This window comes from Narcine bancroftii, chromosome 3 (assembly GCF_036971445.1).
Source record: "Narcine bancroftii isolate sNarBan1 chromosome 3, sNarBan1.hap1, whole genome shotgun sequence".
In the NCBI taxonomy this organism is placed as follows: domain Eukaryota; kingdom Metazoa; phylum Chordata; class Chondrichthyes; order Torpediniformes; family Narcinidae; genus Narcine; species Narcine bancroftii.
This window is the reverse complement of record NC_091471.1, coordinates 286677829-286689930: the sequence shown is the minus strand read 5'-3', so window position 1 is coordinate 286689930 and position 12102 is coordinate 286677829.

Here is a 12102-nt window from a genome sequence, read left to right as displayed (position 1 = left end):
TTGCCCACTTCAGGAGCTATTGATCAATAATAGATTTTTTTTCAATTTAAATTTTTTAAAATTTAGACATCCAGCACAGTTACAGGCAATTTCGATCATGAGTCAGCGCTGTCCAATTCACACCCAATTAACCTACACCCTGGTACATTTTGAACAATGGGAGGAAACTGGAGCCTCCGGAGAAAACCCACACGGACACGGGGAGAATGTACAAACTCCTTACAGACAGCACGGGTTTCAAGCCCAAGTCTGGTCTCGATCGCTGGTGTGAAATATGTCAATCATTGTCTCCTTGCCCTAATCCGTCCTCCTGCTGGCAGGACAAGGCAAAGTGGCATTGCCAGTTTGTGAGGTTACCCTTTTGTCCTTTCAGTTTTGCCTTTCTCTCACTCTCTCTCTCTTCCCTTCTGTGCCTTGAGCACAAGATGATTGGTGTTAAGTCTCAGTGTTCGTTCTCTTGAGAGGTTGGGTTAACTCCAGAGAGTAGATAGTCCTCAGGTTGTGTTCCTGTTGTAAAACTGTTCAAATGCCTGGATACACCGATTATCATCACTCATTAGCCTAAGATCTTTTCTTCCTTCTGTGGTGTCACCTTATCATATTCTTTACATCACTGATAATAAAAGGGAACCACAAAATGCAATTTAGAATGTGTGCTTTTACATGGTGATTGTAGACAAGAACCAGCCAAGTCACAGTGTGGCATATTCTAACAAGGAAGCTGATGTGATCATAACCACACAGTCTTCAAAATATTATGACATGGAAACAATCTCATCTGTTTTTGTTTCAGTATTGTGAGCTTATCACAGAGAGTGCAAAGCTGCCAATTTGAAATGAAGCAGAAAACTCCGGCAATATTCCAGGTCAGCCAGCATCTGTTGAGAGAGAAAAATAGTTAACGTTTCAAGTCAATGATCCCTCATTAGAACTGAAAGTATGTGTTGGTGCCTTTTATTTTTGTTGCTTTTTGCATTTCTCCATAATTAGTAGAAGTGACCATGCATAAATATCTATCTTCCATCCTCATTGAATAGAGTTAAGCTGGAATAGATGTTCCTGGAAATGAAAGCAGTTAATTTATCAGCTAAATGCAACGCTTAGCATTTTCACGTAATTACCACCTGCAGTTTTCTCTCTAGAAAATGTTCTGTCCCTGCAGAAGTGATACCATTTCCCATGTTTGCTGAAACAGCAGTGACGGATACTCTGGGCATTCTCCCAGAGGTCTTTCTGAATAAGACATGACAGCCAAGGCATGTGCATCTAGACCCCATGTGACATTTAGTGTTCTATTCACATTTCAGCTTGCATTTTGTTCACTAGAATTTAGTGAATTGCACATATATGTGACCCCTATATAATTTGCAGCTGAAGACATTCTTTTCCTCATCAACAAAATTACCTGCTTATGGTCTGTTGGAGACAGAGGCTATAGTGGGGAGAACAAAAGGGAATATCTGAATGGTGGGGATGAGTGCTAAAAAGGGATGTAATGGCCGTGAATGGAGGTGGTAAAGATTAATACAATGTATGTCTGAGGGGAGGAGTAAATTTGGAGAGGGTGAATACAATTAGCCGAAGTGGGGGGCAAAAGAAAACAATTGCTGGGACTACCAGAGGCAAGGACAGAATGGTGATTAGTTGATATAGTTGAATTCAGCATTGAGGGCAGAAAGCTGTTCCCTGAGTTCAGGTTTGGAAGAGCGAAGGAGGGCAAAGGTGTCGAGATCATTTGGAGGATGGAGAATTAAAGTGAGAGGTGAGGGCTCTCAGAGTCACTCTTGTGGACTGAGTAGCAGCCTGCAAAGTGATCTCTCAGTGTTTGATTCCTACCATGTAGAGGCGTCCATCCTGGATGGAACTGGAGTTCTCTTTCAATACTGGGGTGTTGGTCTGGACATTGTAACCCAGTGTCAGTAAGACTTGAATGCACAACCTTCTGACTGAGGTGAAACCACCCATTCATTCAGACACACACACACACACAAACACACACACACACACACACACACACACACACACACACACACACACACACACACACACACACACACACACACACACGTGCGCGCTGCCAGGCATTTAATGGTACAAAACATATATAACCTATAGTATATATATCTATAATAAACACATATGATACTATAATCCCAATTACATAATGTCCTATATCACAGAATGTATTGTGGATGTTAAGCAACGCATGATTGTGTGTGTGTGTGTGTGTGTGTATAATATATATATACACACACATGTATATCTCTACATACATAGATGTCTCTCTTGGCCTCCATCAGTTGTGATTGACAATGGGTTCTGTGTCTCTGGTAGTCACTGGTTTGTTTAGCAGAGTCGACTGTGGTTATCGAGGCCGATCCTGGAATGGCAAGCTCTGCCACATTTTCTGCCAATGTAGGGCATTGTTGAATTAGTGTCCGCTGTGCTCTTCGCTTAGCTCTCTGCTCCTCAAACTGACTCAAGATCAGTATCTAGGTGTTGATGAAGAGTACCTCTCCATCTGTCATTTTATTTATTTATAAAAATAGTCTTGACTTCAATGAGTTAAAAGCTTGTGCCTGAAAAGCCAAGTCCTTACTTTAACGAACCCAGTTAAATTTGTACACCAATATAATCCTTAAACATCTGGCATTCCTTTGTGTTGTAACCAGAGATGTCTCCCTAGATTCAAGCCATTCCCCTAAATTCCATATCACTGCAAAAGAAGGATTCAAGCCTCCAGCACACCCTAATTTTTTACTGCGTGCATCAATTGGGTTTCCTCTCGAATGTAATTCACCTCAGTCACTTCATGAGGAAGTAAGCTCCACATCATCTCATGGATATCTCCCTATCTCATCGAGACCATCCAGAATCTGCTGGCCTACAATACTATTATGCCTTGTAACCCATTCTCCCCAAATTCTGCCACTCAACTACACACTAGGGACCATTTACGGTGGTCAGTTAACCTGCGGACCTGCACCACTTTGTGAAGTGAAAGAACACCGAAGAATTTGAAGGAAACCTATGCCGTCACAGAAAGTGTGCAAACTCCACACAAGACAGCATCGGAGGTCAGGATTGAAGCAACCTTGGGGACTGAATCAATCCACATTAGTGAGTGACTCCCAAGAGGAACAGCATCCCTGTAGTGATAAGGAGTCCATTGGCATTGAGAATGAAGAACAATCCACAACATGCAGAAGAAACTCAGCAGGAAAGAAAGGTAACCAATGTTTACAGGCCTGGGCCCTTCGACATGACAGGCAGATGCCTGAGTAACAAGATGGGGTGGGGGGTGGGGAGAGAGGAGTTCAGGCTAATAAATAATAAGGAAAAAGCTGAGAAGTGATGGGGAGGAGGGCAGAGGGTGGCACTCTGATAAGCGAAGAAAGGGAGGGAAGGAGAGACAGGGATAGTGAAAGAGAGACCTTGGGGGATGGGGGTTTTACAGAAATTAATACCACCTTGGTGGAGATTGCCAAGACGGAACATACCCTTCCCATTGGGTGCTGTGTGACCTGCTGAGTTTCTCCAGCACATTTGCGCATTGCACTCAATCCCAGCAACTGTAGACCTTCTCGTTTAAGTCAGTGAAGAACAAGAACATTTGAGAAGATGTGAAGAAACCTGATTGATGCTCCTTTCCATTGGGCTGAATTAGATTTATTTTCCAACCTAGCAGAGTCAAAGTGATTTGATCCTGCTAAACTCTTGTGTCCAAAGCAGAGGCTTGAGATAGAAAATGGAAACAGCTAGTTTATATCCGTAACATGTAGAGTAAAACAGGAGAGGCTGAAGATGCTATGGTTGTAGTGCAATGCACAAAAGTGTTGGGAGAAACTCAGCAGGTCATGCAGCATCGAGAGGAGGTAAAGTGGGGGGGGGGGCAACACTTCAGGCCTGGGCCCCTTTGTCAAGGTGTGAGCAAAAAGAATAAAAATGGTGGGGAGCGGGGGAGATGAAAGGAAGGGTCAGGATGAGGAATACAGGCCAACTGGGCTATAGGTGTGAGTGTTGAAGAGGGGGAAAATAGCTGAGAATTGATGAGGGGAGGGGCTAGCTCTCTGAATGATGTGGGAAGGGAAGTGGGTGGGAGCTGGAGGAAGAGAGACAGTGGGATAGGGAAAGAGAGGGGCTAAATGAAAACGGGAGTTGTGGTTGCCCATCATGGGATATGGGGCAACTCAGAGAGGGGGGGAACTTTTGGGGTTAAGGTATTAGTAGATGTGAGAACTGCGGGGGTACTTGATGTTTTAAATGAGTTGTCGTACATTAAGTGTAATGAGAGAAAACTAAGATGAAAATGGGGAAAAGAAGCTTGGAGGTGGCGAAGAGGTAGAAAAGAGATGTATGCAAGATATAAGATGGCCATGTTGAACTATATGACTATAAACATTAATGGAATACATAACCAAATTAAAAGGAAGAGGCTACTAAATTTATTGAAAAAGGAAAAAAATAGATATAGCATTTGTGCAGAAAACGCATCTAACTGAAGCGGAACATAACAAATTAAAGAGAGACTGGGTAGGACACATAACGGCAGCATCCTATAATTCAAAAGCTAGAGGTGTAGCCATTACTAGTTAACAAAAATGTACCAATCAAAATAGAGGATGAAATAATAGATTCAGCAGGGAGGTATGCAATGATAAAGTGTCAGATATACTCAGAATTTTGGAATTTGCTCAATATATACGTGCCTAACGAGGAGGATCAAAAGTCTATGCAGGATATTTTTTGAAGACTGCAGACTCACAAGGAAATATATTGATAGGAGGGGATTTTAACCTTAATTTGGACCCAATGTTGGATAAAACTGGACAAAAGACAAGTAAAGAGAATAAAGTAGCCAATTTTATGGTTAAATCAATGCAGGAAATTAAACTTATTGATATATGGAGGAGGCAACACCGAAGAGAGAAGGACACAAAACTTACTCAAGGATTGATATGTTTTTGTTGTCAGCCCATATTCAAGGGAGAGTTAGGAAAATTGAGTATAAAGCTAGACTACTATCAGATCATTCACCCTTATTATTAGCAATAGAACTGAGGACATCCCACCAAGAACATATAGATGGAGGTTAAACTCCATGCTACTTTAAAGGCAGGAATTTAGAGAGTTTATTGAACGCCAAATTAAAACATTTTTTGAAATAAACACAGGATCAGTGAAAGACAAATTTATATTATGGGATGCAATGAAAGCCTTCATTAGAGGACAGATAATAAGTTGTATGACTAAGATGAAAAAGGATTACAATCGGGAAATAGACAGTTGGAAAGGGAGATAGTAAGTACAGAAAAGGAATTAGTAAAAAGGGATGATATAACGAAAAGGAGAGAATTGGCGGACACAAAAATAAAATACGAAACATTACAAACGTACAAGTTGGAGAAGAACATAATGAAAACAAAGCAAAAGTATTACGAACTGGGAGAAAAAACACATAAAATATTAGCCTGGCAACTTAAAACAGAACAAACTAAAAGAACGATACTGGCATCAAGGAAAAAGGACAAACAAATTACATATTAAGAGATTAATGAAAATTTTAAGGAATTTTATGAACAATTGTATAAAACTGAGAACGAGGGGAAAGATGATAGAGGAATTTTTAGCTAAAATTGAACTGCCAAAATTGCAAGAAGAAGAACAAAACAAACTAATAAAACCATTTGAAATAGAGGAAGTACAGGATATATTTCAGCTGCTGAACAATAAAACACCAGGAGAGGATGGATTTCTCATAGAATTCTATAAAACATTTAATGAGTTATTAATTCCTCCTCTCCTGGAAGTAATGAACCAGACAGAAGAAACACAAAACTTGCCAGATTCATGTAAGACAGCAATAATTACAGTTATACCAAAGATGGGGAAGGATCCATTAACACCAGTATCATATAGACCAATATCTCTACTTAACTCAGATTATAAGATCATAGCGAAATTATTAGCAAACAGATTGGCCAATTGTGTACCTAAAATAGTAAAACAAGATCAAACTGGATTTATTAAGAAAAGACGAACAGCGAACAATGTCTGCAAACTTATTAATCTAATCCATGCACTTCAAGGAAATAAGAAGCCAACAGTAGCTGTTGCTCTAGACTCAGAAAAAGCCTTTGACAGAGTAGAGTGTAATTACTTATTTAAAGTATTAGAGAAGTTCAATCTACCAGAAAAATATATAAATTGGATTAAAGCATTGTATAATGGACCATTGGCAAAGGTAAAAGTAAACTGATATGTATCGAATCACTTTAAATTAAGTATGTCCACTAGACAGGGATGTCCACTATCCCCCTCATTGTTCGCCTTCAATAGAACCTTTGACAGAACTGATAAGAATAGAAAATAAAATAAAAGGGATAAAAATAAAGGAGAAGGAGTATAAAATCAGCTTATTTGCAGATGACATCATAGTATACCTAACAGAACCAGAGGTACCAGTAAAAGAACTACATAAGAAATTGAAGGAATATGGAGAAATATCGGGGTACAAGATCAACACAAATAAAAGTGAAGTGATGCCAATGTGTATCGCTGATTATGCAGAATTTAAAAAAGAATCACCATTTAAATGGCAAGCACAAGCAATCCGATACCTAGGGATCAGGTTAGATAATAACTTAAGTCACTTGTACAAAATAAATTATCAGCCACTAATAAAGAAATTGGAGGAAGACTTAGAACATTGGAAAGAATTACCGGTAACGTTGATAGGGAGGGTAAACTGCATTAAAATGAATGTGTTCCTAAGGATACAATACTTATTTCAAACGTTTCCACTTCCTTTAACAGAAAAATTCTTTAAGGAACTAAAGAGAATAATAAGGAAATTCTTGTGGAAAGGGAGGAATCCAAGGGTAGCGTTAGATAAATTAGCAGAGAGGAATAATCAAGGTGGTTTGCAGTTACCAAATTTTAGAAATTATTATAGAGCTGCACCATTAAGTATTTATCAGATTTTAACCAGACAAGGGAAAAACCAGACTGGACTAAGATAGAACTAGATAAAATGGGGGAAAAGGTACCAGAATATATACTTTATAAGTGGGATGAAAAGCTGGTGCAATATAAAAACTCACCAGTATTGCATCATTTATTTAATACATGGAAGAAGATCCACTTAGAAAGGAAAAAAATGAATTACCAAATACCAAAATTACTATTGACACAAAATCTGTTAATCCCTTTTACAATAGACAACCTTTCCTTTAGAGAATAGGAGAGAAAAGGAATCAAAAGAATAGAAAATTGTTTTTTGGGAAATAATTTATTAACATTTGAACAGTTGAAGTACAAATATGGAATAACTCATAGTACAATGTTTACATATCCTCAATTGAAAGCTTATTTAAAGGATAAATTGGGAAACTGATTGAGATTACCTGAAGGAAGCAGCTTTGAATATGTTATTAGACACAATGATAATTAGAAGATTTATAACGAACATGTACATTAAGCTGCAAGATAAGGAAAATGATGAAATAAACTATAAACCTAAGCAGAAGTGGGAAAAGGATCTAAACATAAAGATAAAAAATGAAGTATGGGAAAAATTATGTTCTGGAACTATGAAGAATACAATAAACACAAGGTTACGCATGATACAGTACAATTGGTTACACAGGTTATATATCACGCCCCAAAAATTAAAAGAATGGGATTCAACATTATCAGATAGATGTTTTTGCTGTAAAAAGGAAATGGGAACATTACATGCAACTTGGGCATGTACAAAAATAAATACGTTTTGGGAAGAACTAAATCAGATACTAAATAAAATTACAAAAAATAACATACCAAAAAAACCAGAGATCTTTCTTTTAAGTAACACAAGAAGTAAAGAATTAGGCCTCAAATTGGATAAAGTGCAAAAAAGATTCATTATGATAGCCTTAGCGATAGCAAAAACTTGGAAAATGGAAGAGAGCATGAGTATACAGCAATGGTACATGGAAATGAATAAATGTATTACATTGGAAAAAATAACATATAATAAAAAAAATAAAGTCACAATGTTTGAACAAATTTGGGAACCGTACATGGAATATATCAGAGAGAACTTGCCTAAGACCTCCATCCCCTAAAATTAGAATGAAAATGACTAGATTCAGTGTGTAATAAATAGATGACACATTTTTCTTGTTTATTTTCCTTTGTGTGAAGATATTGTTTTATAGTTTCATTGTATTGTATATGTTGAGGTATATGTTGTATATTATGGGTGCGTAGAGGGGAGGGAGGGAAAGGGGAAAGGGGAAAAAAAGTGGAGAAAAGACCACTTTGTAAATGTAATGAGAAACGTTTGTACATATTTTGGTTGATATGGTTCATAATGTGAAAAATAAAAAATTATACAAAAAAAAGGAAAGAGAGAGGCTCGGAGGAGGGGGCTTAACGAAAACTGGAGAGGTCGATGTTAATGATGTCCGGTTGGAGAGTACCTCTTACCTGTTAGCCTCTTGCCCTTCCCTCCCCCATCTCCTCCCACCACCCCCCCCCCCATCTTTTCATACAGGCGCCTGCCTGCTTTTGGCTCAAAACTTGACGAAGGGCTCAGACCCAAATCATTGGTTACCCTTTACTTTCCTATCGAAGCTGTGTGTCCTGCTGAGTTTTTCCAGCACTCTTGTGTATTGCATTATGTCCATGACATGCTTGATCTTTACTAATCAGTGAATTTATAGTCTATTTGATTTCTATACACATTTTACACACCAGAGTGCTTTGGCCAGCATCAAATATTTTACAAGGCATTGTTGTGGCTTGTGAATGTCTGTACTTCATGGGTTAATGGGTACCAAATCAGTATATTCATTCCACGTAATCTTGGAAAGAGTCCATGCAATATCAGTTCTCCAGTTCCATTGCATCTTCTGCCTGCCTCATTCATGTGAATACAAGCTCCTGATGAATGAGCCATTTCCCCTTCAAAGCGCTCCTGCAGTATTGTTTCCAAATGCCCAAGGAATAAGAAAATTGGAGCTTTTATGTAAAATTGTGGTACCTTTGACAATAAGGGCCCCTTTGTTAGTTTCCATGGCCACAGCAGCTCTCTGGTAAAATACACATTGCAGGCATCTGTGAGCTGATGGCTTGCAGCCCTCCTATATAATACCCATCATGTCAATGCATTCTGCAGGCGAGGAGTGAGATTGCATGCAAAAGCAAAATATTGTGGTTACTAGAAATCGGGGGGAAAAGAAATAAATACTCAGTACTATCCCACTAGGAGCATCCGTAAATTGGAGAACAACACCTGATTCTCCGACAGGGCACTAGCCACATGGCATTAACATCGACTTTACCGGTTTCTGCCAACCTGCTCTTCTTTCCCCATCCCATCCCTTCCCCCTGTCAACTCTTCACCCCCTTCACCCCCTTCCTTCTCTATTCACCTCACCATCCCTCCTCCCCTTCCTCGCTGCTGGGCCCTCCCTCCCTTCTCCCTCCCTCCCTTCTCCCTCCCTCCCTCCCTTCTCCCTCCTCCACCTATTACCTCCTGCCTTTGCGACCATGCCTCCCTTACCCTTTTATTCGGATGCCTGCCGACATTTTTCCATACTTTGAGCTCAAGCCCAAAATGTCGGTTTTGTAGTTTTATCTTTGCTACATAAAGGACGTTGTTTGATCTGCTGAGTTTCTCCAGCCTTGAGTTTTCGCTCCCATCACCCTGATCACTGCTCCCTTCAAGCAAAAGGAACAGAAGCCCAGAATCCAGCATCCTCAGATTCCAGAATAATTTTTATCCAACAGTTATCAGACTCTTGAACTTCACTATGTGACCCAAATGCTAACCTTTAACTCTGCCAAGGCCAGCAAAAGATTGGTCTGCACTACTGAAACTCACTTTTTTGAACTAACTGCAACTAATTATTTCCTTTCCTTAGATATTTATCATCTCTTTTTCCATCTTGCATTTGTTTTAATTTAAATATTTACCATTGTAGTTGGTTAACCTTACATAGCTGTGTGGCTGCAGCAAGTAAAAATGTTGGTGCGTCAGTACGTTGTACTTCTGTGCATAACAAAAAACACATTGAACAGAGGAGGGGAGGGTGGCTTATACTTTAAGAGTTGGGATGTGACAGGGTGTTGGGGACAACATGGTAATAGAGGATGGAAGACCAGGCAAAGGAAGGGAATGGGAGGCAAGGATGTTGTGAGGGACTGCAATTGATAACTGCAGAGCAGTAGAACACTTGCGAAGGGAGTTATTGACTCGGGGAGGGGGGGGTTCATGATGGAGGTTCTCAAGGATTTAGGACAGTAAGCATTGTTGGGTCAAGATGTCTTACCTCAGGAGTGCTCATTAGTGGCTGAAAAAAAAACATGTGCCAAGTATCCCTGCAGTACTCCCAGCAGGATGGTTCCACAGGGAGTGAGGTGCTCCTGAAGTGTGTACAGCCCAGATATGGGAATCCCATTGAGAAACTTCAGTGACTTAGGACAGGGATGCCTGTAAAGTTTTCCATATGTTATGAAATATCTCTGGAATAGATCTTAACTTGTTACGTGTGTTTACCAAAGATAATTATCAACACCGCTGCCCTGCAAGACTGTGTACTAATCCTTTTCTGTACAACCCATCACTGTGTGAGCAAATACTCCTCTAACTCCATCTGGAAGTTTGCCAGATCTCAAATAATGACAAGACTGTACTGAAATGAAGCAATGCCAGCAAAACAAAGGAGCTCAGCGTCAACTTCAGGAAATGGTGTGGAGCTCACGCCATCATCTGTATCAGCGGGGCTGAGGTGGAGATGAGAGGTTGAGTTTTTAGGGGTGTCACCATTTTTTGTAGATAAAAGTATCCTAGCCAGATGCATCCCAGCTTGGAACTGGAACTGCTCTGCTCAAGACCACAAGAACGAGCTCATGTCATCACACAAATGATTCTGCCCTCCACTGACTATACTTCTCAGTGACTTGGGAAAGCAACCAATATATGCAAAGACCAATCCCCAGGTCACAGGCCATTTCCTTCTCCCCAAACTCCAAACCATTGGGCAGAAGAAGCATTCGTTTGAAAACAGTCACCACCAGATACACTGAAAGTTTCTTCCCTGCAGTATCAGACTATTGAATGGATCTCTCATTAGTAAAATGAGGCTGCCTTTGCAATATCTTAATAAAAAATTTTCTCTCAGAGGCTGGTGGATCTGTGGAATTCTTTGCTACAGGAAGTAGTTGAGGTCAGTTCCTTGACAATACTTAAGAGTAGGTTAGATTTGACCCTTGTGGCTAAGGGGATCAAGGGGTATGGGGAGAAGGCAGGAACCAGGTACTGATCAGCCATGATCATATTGAATGGCAGTGTAGGCTTGAAGGGCCAAATGGTCTACTCCAGCACCTATTTTTCTATGTTTCTATAGTCTGCACTACCTGTGGTAGTCAAGCATAGGCTGACTTAACTGGATAACATGCAAAATGGATGTTTTACATTGCATCTCGGTACACGTGAATGTGACAATATATAATTCAATTCAATAATTCTCTCTTGCAAGGGGGAATGATGGAGAGTTTAACACCTTATAAACAGGTACGGATGCAGACAAGGTGCTGGGGGTGAAAGGGAAAGCATACCTTGGCTTAAGGCAGCAGGGGCACAGAACAAACAAAGCCCAGGAAGAGAGATGGCATGGTTTATTGGTGAAAAACATTTCTACAGGGGAACCAGCTTTATAAACCAGAGCTGAGAAACTTGTATTTTAACTGCAGAAGGCTAGATATTTGTTTCTTGTCAACTTATGGAAGTTTAGGGAAGAGAAGGTGAGCTGCTAAAAAAAAACTTATGGAAGTTTAGCTCTTACCCCCCAACCACTGCAACCATGAGAAGCAGTACACCAGTCTCAGACACTGATGGATTGATCTCAACCAGTAACATACCCCAGTGATATACAGTGACAGACCCTCCCCACCAGAACCGTAGCCCATTATACAGTGATAGTCCCATCCCCACTAGTACTGTACCCCATTGTACAGTGACCAATGGCGGCTCATGGGAACCAGCTATCGGAACCGAGAATCGAGAGCGTGTTAAGGGCAAGAAGGGCTCCGGATGAGTGTCGAGTGCTGAAG